We start from the raw sequence: 16,370 nt of genomic DNA, 5'->3' as shown, positions 1-16,370 counted from the left end.
AGGGCAATGTGATTTTAAACCAAAATGAGGTTACATAATGTAGTCAAACCTGAGACTGGTGGGGATTACTTGCTACAGAAATGGTTAACTCCCAGGGATGCAGCAGTAGTCTAGGACCTGTGTAGCTTCCTAGAGATAGAAGATCCACTTTACTGCAGTCTTCTGAATTTCAATTTCTAAATTGTCTATTTCCATTGTGGTTTTTTGCAGTTTTTTAATGTTATTTAGGAATTCTGCATGCCAAGGACATAGCCTGATTGTCTACTTCTCTGGGAAAATCAGTGGGTGAAGTCTCAAAAGAGGAAATCTCTGAGAAACTCCTCTTACATTTGCCCAGACATGGAGTTGTTGTCCCCAACCCATCACAGATTGGGCCATAGGTAAAACCTATTAAACGACATTCCAGCCTCATGTACAGTAGGCTGTGCAAAGTCTGGCATAGGCAAATTGCATTGCCTTTTTAATTTGGACAAAAGCAGTAGAGTTCCAATATAGGCTCTATTTTAAGATCTAACCCCTTAAATCCTAGTTTAGATAAAATCTTTGATAACTCAAGAGACAGTAACCCTTGCCTCCATGCTCTTTTCTCCTAGTCATGATTATTTTGTTGATGAATTAAGATAAATTGTTATACTTCTCAAATCAACTTAAGCATGTCCAATCAAGAGGTCTGGGCACCAGTTAAAATTGGTCTAGAAATACATTCAGGTGAATATGTGTAATATTTATTAGTTCTTCTAGTGTAGGCTTTAAGAAGTCTTAGGCCTGTCTATGTTCAGGAAATGGGCATGGTACAAAGAATAGCATTTTAATTTGGTTTACGGTTTTATTTGTTTTAAGGGGAACTTTCCTGCCTTGCAGCATTTGTAGGTAAACAGTGTTGAAAAGTTTGCTTGGTTACAAATATTAGGATTTTGAGATAGTGTAACTGTCACCTTTGAGGTAAGTTTTTCCCCAAGCACACTCCCCTCCTCCCCTTTGGTTTGGGTCTTTGCAACACATTGTTGCTGTTGTTTCAATGCCCAAACCAAATTTATTAGCATAGTTCTGAAATGCAGTGTACACGCTTAAAACTTTCTATTCAAGTAATTTCATTCTTTAAAGATCATAATCCCATCTCCTTACTGATAGTAGTTCTCTATATTTTGTTACTACTTTGGACCATATCCAATAATTTGAGATCTTTCACATTGTTTCAGTTAGTGGCAGATATTAGTAATGGAATTGGGTATCACTGATACGGTTCTATTTATGAGAATGTAAAATGTCCAATATCCATGAATGCAAGAGGAAACAAAGTTAGAGGTATGTTTGCTCATAACTCTTAACTCTTTTGAACCAGCACCTTACCAGCTCATATGCTGTCTCTGTTTTGTTTTGTTTTTTTTCTCTGGGTCATACTACCCATGACTATGTAAAGACTTTTTGCCAGTTCTCTTACTATTTCTCTACTGGCTTATGTCTCTTAAACACCATACACTATACCTGCCCTCACACCTAAAACAATACCCAGCCAGAACCCCTTCTCCTAGATAAAATCTCTTGAATGTGGATGAAGACCATGTTCCTGCCTTTATTTCAGATGCTTGCTTACACAGAGAAGCTCAGTGACTTCTCACAACCATCCTAAATAAAAGCTGGTAGTCACGTCCAATAACATCAGTGAGGTTTAGTCTTATAACACTGTTAACAGGAAAATGCGTTAGCATGCTCATTACCATCAGAACATAATGGTGACACTTGGGGAGTGAGGGTGGCTACTATAATATCTATGGTATCTCTTAATGTATTCTAAATATTATTATTAATTAGTGAGATCAGGGGTGTCCAATATATGGCCAGGGAGTCACATGAACTGACCTGTGGGTCTTGGACTAAAGCCTGCATACAGCATGTGGAGCTAGTCTGGTGTGAAGGCTTGTGACATGGGGTTGATTTGGAGTGCAAGCTGCCTGCAATGCCTGTGCTGAGCCAACCTTGTGCACAGGGTTCCAGGGCCAGGTCAAATTGGGCAGTGCTGGAGCCAATGTGCAAGGCTGTCTGGAGGGAAACCACATTAGCACAAGCCCTGCCCTAGCCCCCTGTGCCACAAGCAGTGCTTGCAGCACCCCATCCAGCCCATACGCTATGTGCAGCATATGCCAGCCTTGCTCTGGGGCTTGTGCTGCTGGCAGTGTATGGGCTAGAACTGGTGCTGTGGTTGCTGCCCACAGTACGGGGGACTAGGACAGGGTATGTGCTGTATGCATTCCCCACTGGACAGCCCTACATGCTGGCTCTGGCACATGAAGATGGCCTGGGGCCTGATCCTGATCAGCCCCAGAGCCACTGCTCAGGGCTGGTGGGGAGCTGCATACAAGGCATGCCCCATGCTGGCCCCCTGGGTCCAGCTTGTGTGCCACCTGCAGCACAGGCCCTAGATTGTGACAAGTGTGTGCTGCCTGCAGCACAGGAGGCTGGCATGGGAAGCATGCTGCACCCAGCACCCACTGGACTGGCCCTGCCCACTGGTTCTGATGTGGCAGGATTGAGCCCACAGACTAGTCCAAGGACCCTCCAGATGGGGCTCTGGATGAGTTTGTCACTTCTGATTATAGTCTGCTTAGACTATCGATCTCAAGTGTTATGGAACACAGCTGTATTGTCCGCAACATAGCCACTACCCTTCACCATTCTGTTCCTTGTTTCCTGTTGTCTTTTTTTTTTTTTTTGTAGATAAAAATGAACAAAGCACAGTGACAACTTTCTAGTTTCTGGCACGCATTTAAAAGTGAAGCATAACTTCTTCATGGACACAACTACTATTGATCTAATGTCTATTGCAAAAGTAATTTGTTAGCCTCTAACGGTCCTTCTGGATTTTATTTGCTCAGGTTGGGAAGAAAGTGATTTTTAATGAGGCTGTACAGAAACAGAATCTGTTAAGGTACTTTGAAAGTCAAAAAGTTAATGTTCAATAAAAAAAAAATGCTAGTTAAAAGTTAATGCAATGAGGCCTAACCAATAAAGAACTTGTATCAGGTGAGGTGGATGGTATCTTCCTGCACAAGGAATATGTTTAATCATTCAGATCTGTGCTGGAGTTCAGAGATGGAATGACTGTGGTTAACAGTCAGATAAACTAGTTTTATAATAGAGGTGAGCTATGAAAAGTAGGTTCAGTAGCCTGTAATGAAGTGAAGAAGCCAGATGGAGGAAGACACTCCAATTTTATTCTCCTCTTTACTAGTCAAATAAAACAAGGATTGAAATTATTCTCAAATCAGGTGACTTAAGTAAAAATATATCAAATTTTACTGAGGTGAACATGTTTTGAGATCAATAGATTCAAATATGGAAATGTAGTCTTTGGAAACAAAGACTGAAACAATAATCTCTAACTTGAAGTTACTTCTCTGGGTCGGACTGACTAGATAATAGAATAATGTTATTCTCAAATAAGGCATTTGTTTTCTTACAAAAAAGCTCTGGGGAATTATTTTTACACACATTTTTTTTTGACCATCAAAGGGACTGGTTTAATAAGAAAATATTTTCTTCACATCTAACATTTTTACCCCCCAGGTACGTTTGATAATTAATTGAATAAAATATTCACAGAAAATAATTTAGCCGGGTGTGTTCTTAGGTTATCTTACCAGGGTAAGTCCTAAGCACTAGGTTCCTTTCCAAATGTGGCCCCCTGCAGCTATGATAAACTGTCCCTGTTTAAACCAGACTCTTGTGAAGATTTTATGAGGATTCTGTGTTCTGAAGCATATCTATTAGCTTTAGAAATAAGCTGACAGGCTCAACAGGGAACAATGGTGTCATGCAGGCACATGTTCAAGATCCAAAACAAAGCTGGCAGGTCTAACTTTACTTCAAGCAACCCTGAAATGACAATTTAAAAAAAATATATATATTTTTTGTTACATACTTTTTGCTTCCTATTACCTTTTATGTATTCTCAAAATATTGCAGCCATCACTACTTTTTAGTTCCAAAATGTGTTTGTAACAAGTTGTGGGTTTTCTAAGACTCTCCACATTAGAGTTGGGGGCAAGCTAGCAACAACCTTTAGATAATCTATAAAAAACCTCACAGGAAAAATCCCTATCTAAGAAAATACTGAAGCAGGTTTATGTGGTACCATTTCAGCCACAAAGTGGTCAAAAATCTAGACTACCACTGTTTGTCTTGCCAAATGGGTGTTGTATGCAATGTATACCTTAAAGTCTAACAGGGTCCCTGAACAGCCCTGAATTAAGGCATTCTGAGGATGTAATGTAAAATACTAATAGGAGTAGTAGGTCTTAGAGCAATGCATGTTGGGAGAGTGGGGTATGGATATCAAGAATCAGTTACTGAAATTGAAGAAAGGAGGGTATGTCTACATGTTCATTAATGTGCCATAGTTACTGCACATTTAGTTTAGTACTTCCTTAATAAAGTTACTGTGCATTCAGTTAGTACTGCATTTGCTGACCCAGCTTATTAGCACAGTTTTGCCCGGCATGCTACTGTGCAGTGTTATTAGGCTACTGCACAGTAAACATCTCGTGTAGATGTGCCTGGAGGTATTCAAATCTTCTTTTCCCCCACAACTTGAGGCAGAGACCTGGGTACAGAAAAGCTGCTTGTGAGTCTCTACATAAGGGGCTGTGGAAGAATTAGAAAAAGAAGATGAATTAGAGGAGGAAGGAAACTTGTCTAGTTTGGCATTTCAGTAACTTTTTTGTTCTACTGTGTGTTAGAAGGACCAGAATAGGGAGGACACTAGAAAAGATGAAAGAAGAGACCTTGATAACAGAGTAGGATTGGGTTGGGGACTGGCCATCTGCCTCCTGTCAAACATCCAAGGTGGAAGTTTGTGTTGAAAGTGGAAAAACTGCCCTTACCCTCCCTGCTGTTCCATGGTAGGAAATGATGCAGATACTAATGAGAGTCCTGTGACCTGAGGGAGGCTAGGAGAAGACTTTAATTGCTTACATTGACATTGGCACTGATATTGCTGGTCGTTTTAGCCTTTTCATTATCCCAGAACTGGTGGAGTTTTGGTAAAGCCAGAGGGCTAACCAAGCTTGTCATAAAAGAAAAGCTGAGGCCATATGAAAATGTACCTATCAGGGAGGTAAACTTACAGCTTCATGTAGACTGTGGCCTGATCAATGCTTCTGAATACTTTGGATATAAACACTGGGACCATACAGCTCAAATGTGGGTGCTTAAACTTCTATAGGTACTCAATTCCTTACTCAAGCATGTGATTGTCAGAAGTGGCTGAGCACCCTCATCTTCTGTAAACTGAAACACAAAAACAAAGTTGTGGAAAAATAACATTTTGGTATTGTCTTGCTGAAAATGCAACCTTTCTGCAGTATATTTTTTCTAAGACTTCTCTGAAGTAAGGAATTTGTAATTACTTAGTGCTGTCCTGTTATAGCCTGTAATCCAGACATGCTCATTAAAGTTGTAACTTCCTTTCAATGTTGTACTTTTAGGTAGGAAACAACTAGTATTATCTGCTTGGAAACCTCAAACTACTTAATTGTAGGAAAGAACTACTTCTTACAGCAATGGCAGCTAGAAGACCACAATCAGGTTGCACTGCAGGTCATGAGAGAACTTTTATTTATGTTGACTGGTTCTAACACTTTTGAAGCTTATGAAAATGGGGCTCTGAGTGAAGAGTAGTGTTTTGGTTGTTTAACCCTCTCACCTCTACCAAAGTGTAATTATATCACCATTGGTATATTTTCAATAGGTTGTTCAGTTCAGTGGGACAACAGGTGTACCAAGTACTGTTAGGATGCAATGAGGAATGCGTTTCCATGATGTATCTATTAAAAGTGAGATCCTCTTCTTTTGATATGCAAGTACTCTGAGTGAGCCGTTGTAAACTGAACAGGGTGTAATAAGAAAGGTTGGATGGAAGCTGAACTCAGACAAATTAAAATGGAGGTTAGGCACATTCTTTAACAACAAAAAATGATTAACCACTAGAAGCAAGGTACTGAGGCAAGCGGTAGATTCTGCTGTCTTCTTGTCTTCAAACCAAGATTGGATGCCTTTCTGTAAGATCTGTTTGAACCAAACACAAGTTATAGGGCTTAATACAGTGGTAACTGGATGAAATGTGAGGACCTGTGATATACAGGAGGATAGACTTAGATGATCTAATGCTCTCCTGCCTGCAGACTCAATGCAGACTTACTGTATGATGGACTCCATTTAAAAAATGGAACCCAGTCCAGTTGGCTAAATGATGGTAACAAGAAGACCTCAGAGAGTTTTTACAGTGTTTCCAGCCTAGTTTTCCACCTTTTGGTACTGTCAGTCAAATTTCAGGACACTCATATGCCACTTGAGATTTTCTGTTGGGTCAGAGGTAAATGCCGGTGGCATATCTCTAAGGAGAGATGACAGTTCACTCATCATGCCCATTGAATCCTTTCCTCTTGCCTTTCTGGTCTGAAATTATATTGTAGGGTGCTAGAAGAGGCATAACTGGATGCCTGAGCTAGTCTTGTATTTTAACTTAAAGATGCTTTTGATGCTTTAAATAATCAGGTATGGTAAACTTTCAGATCAACAAAGGGTGCAGCTTGTCAGGCCTACATGCATTTTCAAGCAGAAGCAATGTCTTTCTCAATTTTTTTAAAATGTCTGTTGCTTTATTTTCAAAGTAGAATGATTTCTCGGAGTTAATTTATAAAGACTGTAGACTCCTCTCGTTCGGCAGAAATCTGCCACTAGCTCAGCCAGGCAGCAGTGTTTTTTGTAAGAACACGATGATTTGTGCTGCCTCACATTTGCATACGCTGTGGTGCTGATTGTTCTGTTTGCCCAATAGGTTTGTGAACCCCTGCTTTCATGGGAATTTGCCCTTTCACTTTTTCAAGTTTTTTTTTCACTTAGAAAGAGATGTAGTTGTTCATATTGATGACTTTGTCTCTTTTTCGTTTGTTTGGCTTTTTGGATTAGCTGCTTTGCTGGCTTAGCCATTATTTTTCGTGGCCTCTGCCACTTCTCAGTACTTTGCCATGTCTACACGGCCATATGGTCTTCCTTGGTCTTTTTCAATTGGTATCTTGTAATGTTTTTAACTTTCTTCCATGACAATATTTTTGGTTATTAGAGCATACCAATAGAGAGGAGAGGCCTTTTTCTTCTGCTTTTATATGTTTTATTAGTTCATGCCTGCTTCCAGATACCTAATTGGCTGATTTTGTTTAGCTGACATTAATAAAATTTGTTATAAGTGATTCCTAATGATGAGGTTCAATAGGTATAGCTGAGGGTCCAGAAAATTATCCCATTAAATGGAAGTGACTTTAATAAACATGAGATGCTTTATTTGGGAGTGACTACTTGACATTACCTTGCATTACGTGACACTACTACATTCTTGCTGTATCAGTTACACAGAACACGTTGTATGGATATATCTGCAAAGGATGCCTATGGTGCACAGAGAAGCATAAGGCTGAAGGTGAAGTGCTTTTGTCCACAGGAGAAGAGCAGTTTATTCATATAAACATTCTTCTCAAGGAGTTTTGTTTTGTTTTTATTATAACCAAAAAAATGTCCCTCTGATACTTGCACTTTCCCAAGGTAAATCAGCCTCAATGAAGAGCGAAGCATTTTAGTGTTAAGTGTTTATTAACGTGTGTCATGTCTAATGTGTTCATTGGCTCCATATTTTAAATCCCTTTGTTCCTCCATCCTGTTCTTAGCTTTGGTCTTCTTTATCTTTTGCATCCTGGTTAACTCCTTCTTTGTTTCTTCCATGCATATTTCCATCTATATTTTCATGACTTCCTTTAATTTAATGTAGTTGATAAGATGTGCTATAATATTTTATTTTACTACTTTTATTCATGGATTAGCGTGGCTGGATTCTGTAATTAGGCAAATTTAGGCAAATGATGTTTGTCTGATTCAGAGGCTGGATATGTACTCATGTTCCTACTCTTTCTGCATGGGGGGTACTTTCACTGGTGTTAATAAAATCATTACACACGAGAAAAAACAGTATATTGGAATTAAGATGAAGAAAAAAGACTATTGCTCTCATTAATGCTCTCAATACTTCAGTAATTACAGTAAGCAAGCCTTTTTTTTCATGTTGCTGGGCAAATTGAAGCCCAATATAGTGACGTACGACCTAAAATCAGGTATCTCAGTGGCAGAAGAGGGAATAGAACTGACAACTCTTGGCCCCAGCTCCATGATTTATCTTCTTGACTTTTAGCCATGTTTCTAGTTTCTGACTTAAGTTACCTATTTTTCTTATTAGTGCAACTGTTTAGTATGTTGGAACAATCAGAGATGCCAGTGCCTCTATGTGATATAATGGAATCATCAATAGATGGTTTATTGATCTGGGTTGTGTGGCTATCCTTGCTATCCACATAGTCTATGTCTACCCAATCAGCCTAGCTTTCAATATCCTGTGTTATGGATTGATTTACATACATTACATAATTCCAGTCAGCTGAGCAGAATTCCTGTAATGGTGAAGAAGCCAAAATTGACACCCTCCCCCTGTGGATCCATCATGTAACCCACACTGGCCGATCATGAGACCAGTCTGTGAAAAATAGATCTCTGGTGTAAGCATATACTAATGTGAGCTGCTCAGAGCTGGTGCTGTATGCTGAAGTCATCTATTATTTCCAGAAGGCTCTTCTTGTTCAGTTTCCCTCACTTTGCAAAAATAGGATTATAATAATAACTGTATGACAGGCATTTTATTTTTAACTATATCCTTATTGGATGATTTAATTGATCAAATATGAAATATTCCAGTGTGACCCATATGAATTTTAGGGGTGGGGGAGAAGAAATCTAAATTCTTAGTCTTCAATTATTTTCCACAGTCTAACATATGTACTTGTTTTCATTGTATACAGGTTGTCAAGTAAGGAAACTATTAAGCTCATGTCTAAAAGGGTATATATCAAATATTTGGTACTTGAAACCAATAGCTATACCAAAAAAAAAAAGATTCCAGCCTTTACTCCTTGTGGATATTCTACATACTTTATCAGTATAGCATATGGTTTCTCAAACTTTTGATTCCTGGGGGGCACACTTTTTTTTCCTGGATTAAAATTGGTGGTATACTTCCCTCTTACACATGAAAAGCTGTGTGTGTTCCATTCTCCTGCCAGAGGAAATCATACCGGTGCTGAGATGTACTGTTAACAAAAATGACACCAAGCTATTTTATACCTTAATTTATAACTGCTTTGACCAGTAGCAGTAGTAGGAAACTTGACTAGACAGTTTCGAACGTCCTCATATTTTGGGTCTAAATATCATTTTGCATTTCTCTAATGCATTCCATCCAATGACTTCAAAGATCAATTAATTTAGTTGTATAACAAACAGCGTGATGAATTATACTAGTGGTAGTGTTCTCTCATTCTCTCATTCTCTGTCTCCTACCACAGGAAAAACTGATTCATAGAAGAATTTGGTGACTTTCAAAAGGCCAGTGCTGTCAATCTGAAAAGTATGTTGTCTTAATCTTGGGGGGGGGGGGGGGGGGAAGGGGGAGGAGGGGGAAGGAAGAAGAGGGGGAAGGGAAAATTACTTTTTTTTCTATTTTTTTGTTTTGTTTTCTTGTTGAGCCTTTATAGGGTTCATCTTTCACATTGGATATATTTCAAGCTTAATTTAAAAATCAGGAAGCCTGGAAAAGAAAGCAAAACAGCCCAAATAAACAAAACAAAAATACTTCCTCCCCCTGCTCCCCACCCCCCAAATTCCAGCAACACAAAATATGGTTCTGTCTGAACCACAGAATTTCCGGAGCGAGGCCTTCAAGAAAAATACCAAGTATTTCAAGACTTCTGATTTAAAATAGTGAGAGTTTGCAACATAGAAAATCTCAGAAGTCGGTAGTGCTGATTGGTATGGCATTCCATGGGGATTAATTCTAATTTCAGTGCAGCCACTTCCTCTGAGCTTGGCAAATACAACTTGCACACCTCACTGCACCAGAAGGAGTGAATCTGGCCATTTATCAGCACTGGGAATAGTTATAAGCACTAATCTGTCTGACACACTGAACTGAGAAAACTAATCAGAGACTTATTGCTTACCAGCAACCTCAGTTATTGTAAATTGGCAGCTTCTAGTACTACAGTTACCTACTAGTCATATAGATTACAGAATTCTTGGGCATCTGGCTCCCAAAGTGAAATCTGTTGCCTTGAACTGGGTTCCCCAGAGTGGGACTCACAATAGCCACTTAATAGCTGCTTAAAGTACTTGGAAAACTGCAGAGAGTGTTGTGTTTTAAATCCTGCCCCTTTCCGAGGCCTAATTCCAGGCCTCAGGAACATGATATTCTTCTGTTCTTTTAGAAATTGTGCAGAGGGTCACTCCATTCTTTTAAAACAGGGTTGTTTGTGTTGGTGCCAGTGCCCTTCTTTAATATAATAGTTCAGTGGTTAAACCATTTACCTTGAATGGGAGACCTGGGTTCCATGTTCCCTACAGCTTGAGTGCATTCAAATTCACATCTACCCTCTCTCAGGAGAGTGCCTTAGGTACCTTACTGTATGTTGTTCTGGATGGTGCTGGGCACTTCCCACTTGTTCAAGCTGTTCCATTTTGCAAAAAGGCACTTTCATAGATTTCAGAGATTTTCAGGATTGGAAGGAATTTCAGCAGATCATCGAGTCTGACCCCCTGCCCTGGGGAGCAAAGAGTGCCAGGGTCAGATGGCCCCAGCCAGGTGTTGGTCCAGTCTCTTCTTAAAGACCTCCAAGGTAGGGGAGAGCACCACCTCACTTGAAAGCCCATTCCAGATTCTGGTAACCCTTACCATAAAGAAGTTCTTCCTAATGTCTAGCCTAAATCTGCTCTCTGTCAGTTTGTGGCTGCTGTTTCTAGTTACTCCAAGGGTGGCCTTGGTAAACAGAGTATCTGCTATTCCTTGCTGCTCCCCCCACCATCCCCCTGACAAATTTGTAGATGGCCACCAAATCCCATCTCAGACTTCTCTTATGCAGGTTGAAGAGATCCAGGTTCCTCAACCTGTCTTCATAGGACCTATCCTGCAGGCCCCTAATCGTACGAGTGGTCCTTCTCTGGAACCTCTCAAGGTTATCCACATCTCTCTTGAAGTGTGGTGCCCAAAACTGAACACAGTACCCCAGCTATGGCTTTACCAGTGCCGCATAGAGGGGAAATATCATCTCCCTAGACCTGTTTGCGATGCACCTATTAATGCATGATAGGGGTGGAATCCCTTCCCCTCCTTTCCCCTTCCACTTTAAGATTCACTGGTCTGGAGATTTATTGGTCCTGCAAGCAAACAGGGACATAACTTTAGCCAGTAATTAGGGCATTCCTCCAGGCAGTGTTGGCCAGAAAATAGAACCCTGGGTGAACTTGTATTTTGCCCCCCTTCTCCCCCCCTCCAAGTCAGTGGCGCTGCTGCAGAGGCTGCAGCTATGCACCTGGGAGAGGTGAGATCTAAATTCTGACCCTGCTTCATGGATTGTTTATGCATTGTACCTAACATCTTAGATAGAATAATTCTAAAGATCCCCCCAGATCTTTCTGCTGCATCCAATTTCCAAGAAGTGCAATGTAGACTTCAGTAATTAAAGCTTGTCACACATGACAAGAATAATACAGGTGGAGAGAAAAATGACTTTCTTGACTTGAGTTCATAGGCCAAGCCAGAAAGTACATGGATATTAGTCAGTGTTGTTTTTACCCAAATTTGAATAACTATATCCGTTCTTCATAATTGTGCCATGTTTCCTGTCTCTGAACAGAGAGCATCAGGTAGGACACTGAAGGCAGATTATCTTTCAATATAGATTATCTGCCAATATTAACAAAATGAATAAATCACAAGTAGTTCTAAAAGTAAGTATCTCAGAGTAAAGTTTAGTAGGCCCATTCAAAAGAGGCTTTTATGTACGGAGCACAATCAAGACCAAACCCTCTTTTGCAAACTTGTAGTTGCAACTTGCCTCCAAAAACTGCCAAATTTTACAAAACAAATACTTTTGTGGGAGGCTTTGAGAGATAAATGTCTTAATTTTATTAGTGTAATTTTAGAGTATAGGTACATAAGTCATCTTACTTTATTCCTGTAAGAGATGTGGCTGTCATAAGGGCTGGAAAAATCAAATTTTTATTTCTTGAGCCTAGCACATGGTCTAGGTCATGGCCAGAAAAATCACCTGGCAGAGTGGATCATCCAGTGACTTCAGTGACTCGTTACAACACCTAGTACCTTGTCAAAATGTAATTACAGCTGAAGTTAAAGCTCTTGGGAACTTGACTGAGTGATGATAAACTGATGGTGAGGAATGCTGTCATTGGAGACTTATGACCTTATTGTGCAAGCAAAAATATTTCTCAAGATAGTATTGTACATGAAGAGCTGGTTTGACAGCTCTGATCATAGGGATGATGTACTGGTTGAAACTGTCTTCCTATTGAAGGCCTTTTTATGATTCCCATCCCTATCTGATTTGAGCACCCCTACATATTTATTGACTTACATTTATTGATTTTTCCTCATAGTACCCCAGGTACTGCAGTTAGAAACATCTTTGACATAGAGAAGTATTTTGTTATATGAATAAGGAACTGAGGCATTTCATGCCTCAAAACATGGAATTGCTATCCTTTTTAATATAGAGGGACTTGTTAAAGAAAATAAATATCTACAGATTTCCAGACTAGTCTCCCTTGTTCATCACTAATCAAACACTGTCTAGAGCTGTACCAAATGGAGACATACTGCAGGCAAGTTGACCTATCAACTACATGGCAAGATGGAGTGGCTTGCCCAAGGTTAAATACAAGTCTGTGGCACAACTGGAAATGGGGCCCAAGTCTCTTGACTTCAAATTTATCTTTCTCCCATTCTTTCTGAATGATATATTATTAATAATTACAACTTCATTTGGGATAGGAAGTAGTTTAACAGGCGCTCCATAGTCTGTATGTCCACAAAAATTCTTAGGGTTAACCTTGAGAGTTGCTTAGGCCATATTTAGCACTGTTCCCTTTCCATATCAGATTTTTAGCTTGTACTGTAGCTTTCCATGGCATGCTGCTTGTTTGTAAAGAACCCTTTTCAGAATTAATCTACTTGTTTCTCCTTCTGGGCTTGTTTTTGCTTATAGAAGTAGAGGAAGGAAACTGGGTGCAGAAGGAATGGAAATCAAGAACAGGGATTTCTACTGTTGGGCTTCCTGCAGTCGAGGCCTGCATTCTTGGGTCCTTTCTTTTTTCATGATTGTGACAAGGTATTTAGCAGACTTTGCAAATTCATTGGAAGCTGACAGCTTGCGCCATGAGCATAGATCCATAGATTCATAGATGTTAGGGTTGGAAGGGACCTCAATAGATCATTGAGTCCGACCCCCTGCATAGGCAGGAAAGAGTGCTGGGTTTAGATGACCCCAGCTAGATGCCTATCTAACCTCCTCTTGAAGACCCCCAGGGTAGAGGAGAGCACCACCTCCCTTGGGAGCCCGTTCCAGACTTTGGCCACTCTAACTGTCAAGAAGTTCTTCCTAATGTCCAGTCTAAATCTGCTCTCTGCTAGCTTATGGCCATTATTTCTTGTAACCCCCAGGGGCGCCTTGTTGAGTAGAGCCTCACCAATTCCCTTCTGTGCCCCCATGATGAACTTATAGGCAGCCACAAGGTTGCCTCTCAGCCTTCTCCTGCGGAGGCTGAAGAGGTCCAGGTGCCCTAGTCTCTCCTCATAGGGCTTGGCCTGCAAGCCCTTAACCATATGAGTGTCCCTTCTCTGGACCCTCTCCAGGTTATCCACATCCCTCTTGAAGTGTGGCGCCCAAAACTGCACGCAGTATTCCAACTGCGGTCTGACCAGCGCCTGATAGAGGGGAAGTATCACCTCCTTGGTTCTGTTTGTCATGCATCTGCTGATGCACGATAAAGTGCCATTAGCTTTTCTGATGGCTTCGTCACACTGCTGACTCATGTTCATCCACTAGGACTTCAAGATCCCTTTCCTCTTCCATGCCTCCAAGCAGGTCATTTCCTAGGCAGTAGGTATGCTGGACATTTTTCCTCCCTAGGTGCAGCACTTTGCATTTCTCCTTGTTGAATTGCATTCTGTTGTTTTCCGCCCATATGTCCAACCTGTCCAGGTCTGCTTGTAGTTGTTCCCTGCCCTCCGGTGTGTCCACTTCTCCCCACAGTTTTGTGTCATCCGCAAACTTGGACAGAGTACACTTCACTCCCTCGTCCAAGTCGCTGATGAAGACATGGAAGAGTATCTTGTGCTTTGGCCTCAAACTTGCAACCTCTGGGCTGTCAACTGTGCGCCTTAATGTCCACAGTTTCAAACATATTGCAGAGAACAGCTGGCTAGGAAGTAAGTGGCAGTGAAGTTGACCTGGTGCCTGGAAGTTCAGCAGACCATCCAGGGTTAGGTCTGAGCACTGCAAAGGGTTGAGTTAAAGGGTTTAGTATAAAGACAGCCAACATTTATGGGTTTAGGATTGACTCTACCACAGTACACAGTTATTTTTTCAGTCATTTGCCTCCTCAGGCCTTTTGAACTGGCACAAAGTAACCCTGCAGGACTGTTATAATATATGTCTTCTTTCTTTTTATTTAGGATATCATGGAGCAGTAGGGCTGGAAGGGACCTCAGGAGTTAATCTACTCCAACCTCCCCTCCAAAACTGGCACACATTAGTGGAAGTAGTGGGAAATATCAGGGCCCCTGGGAGGGATGTGCACCCTGCTGATTTGCAGCATTCTGCCACCTAAAGACAGAGACACTCAAACCTGGATCCTCAGATTGAGTCTGAGGGCTCCTGGCTGAGCTATCCAGTAGAAGGCAGGATAGATTTGTATCTTTTATAGACTAACTGTAACCAGGTAATAGGATAGGAAAACATGGTCCCTGTTTAAACAATACTTAACACAATCCAGTCTGTGGATGATATCTTGTTCCACAGTTTCCTGTTAATTTTTTTAAATGTTTGCTGCCTGAGAGCAGCCACCCTCAGGTCAGTGATGGAACATCCAGAGAGGTTAAAGTGTTTTGCCACAGGCCTGCATGCCTTCCTGTAGATGATGTCTGATTGATGTTCATTCATTCTGTCACATAGGGATTGCCCCATCTGTCCAATGTAGGCAGCACAGGGGCACTGTAAGCAGGTGATAGCATATATGACTTTGGTAGAATTGCAAATGAATGAACCTCAGATGTTATAATCCATGCTATTTGTTCCACTGATGATTTGGTCTGTACTGACATTAGAGTATGGAAGGCCTAGGTCTGTTGCAAGGCCTGGTGCCTTAGTGAGGCTGAGCTATTCAGGCCATTATAGTTTATTATGATGTTATACTTGTTCTGCTTTGTGGGTAGCACAAGCAGGGTCTGTAGTGTTACTCCTTGTAGCAGGCTATATGTCTTGAGGGCTGCAACCCAGTTGCAGGCAGTGAGGTGATTGCAGGCCTGCCTAGGAGGACTGAGCCAGCTGATGGGGATAATTGACTGGCCCAGAGAAAGGTAAAAGCTCTCAAGGAACAGAGCTGGGAGAAAGAGAAGGCTACAAGACTAGAGGCAACAGCATCAAGCCAGGGTACTCTCTCAGGATCTGGGAAAAGCCCGCAGGGTATGAGTTAACCCTTTATTGTTTATATATTGTTTGTTTGGTGATGTGATGATTTATGTTCTGTACTCTGGGGCAAGTTCACCCATGGAAATAGGCTGTGTGATGTGAACAGACAACCCACTACACTCTTCCATTAGATATTTATATTTTTACAAATAGTCCTGTGTCTCCTTCCTTTCTATTTTTACTTGTTGCTGAAGCAGTCATTTTAATTGAATTGCTTTAGGATGGCATGGTCAAAGGTTGGGGAAGAACATTAAGCCATAGGTAGCTAAAAATCTTTCAACCTAAAGGCACAGTTTGGAGAGTGATAACATATCTTCAGTTGTTCCGTGGGTGGATTGAGGAGATCTGTTAATCATTGTGAACTACCTGCTTTCAAGAGTTCAGATGTTGTCATTAAGGAGTGGCATGTTCCACTCCTCAGTAAATTGGGGAAACTGCTGTAAAGCTGGGGTTGAGGCCAAGGTAAGAACTGGCTAGCTAAAGTTGCAAAGTATAGGGACTTTGTAGAGAGAAAGACTAGACAAAGGTAGAGTGAGGTAGACAAACCAAAGCTGCCCTCACAACTTCCATGGAGCCAAATCGGAACTACAGAATGATGGCATGAATTAATCTGTCACACTAAACAGCATTTCTAGTGTACATTGATCCTGTCCCTGGTCTATTCAGAACAGTCTCAGGATCTTCATGATGGGAAGGGTTAGGAAGTGGTGGAGGGGGGGATTAGATCAAAGAGTA

General features: G+C 41.0%; 1 long non-coding RNA gene across 1 annotated transcript in view; it reads left to right on the top strand.

The window, feature by feature from the left end:
- The first annotated feature begins 9,438 nt into the window (after positions 1 to 9,438).
- Positions 9,439 to 16,370, top strand: part of LOC132250048 (uncharacterized) — a 60,724-nt gene continuing 53,792 nt past the window's right edge. The window contains exon 1 of the long non-coding RNA XR_009461648.1: positions 9,439 to 9,502. This is a non-coding gene — a long non-coding RNA (uncharacterized LOC132250048). The remainder of the gene's footprint in view (positions 9,503 to 16,370) is intronic.

This window comes from Alligator mississippiensis, chromosome 4 (genome assembly GCF_030867095.1).
Source record: "Alligator mississippiensis isolate rAllMis1 chromosome 4, rAllMis1, whole genome shotgun sequence".
In the NCBI taxonomy this organism is placed as follows: Eukaryota; Metazoa; Chordata; order Crocodylia; family Alligatoridae; genus Alligator; species Alligator mississippiensis.
This window is presented reverse-complemented; position numbering and strand designations above follow the sequence as displayed.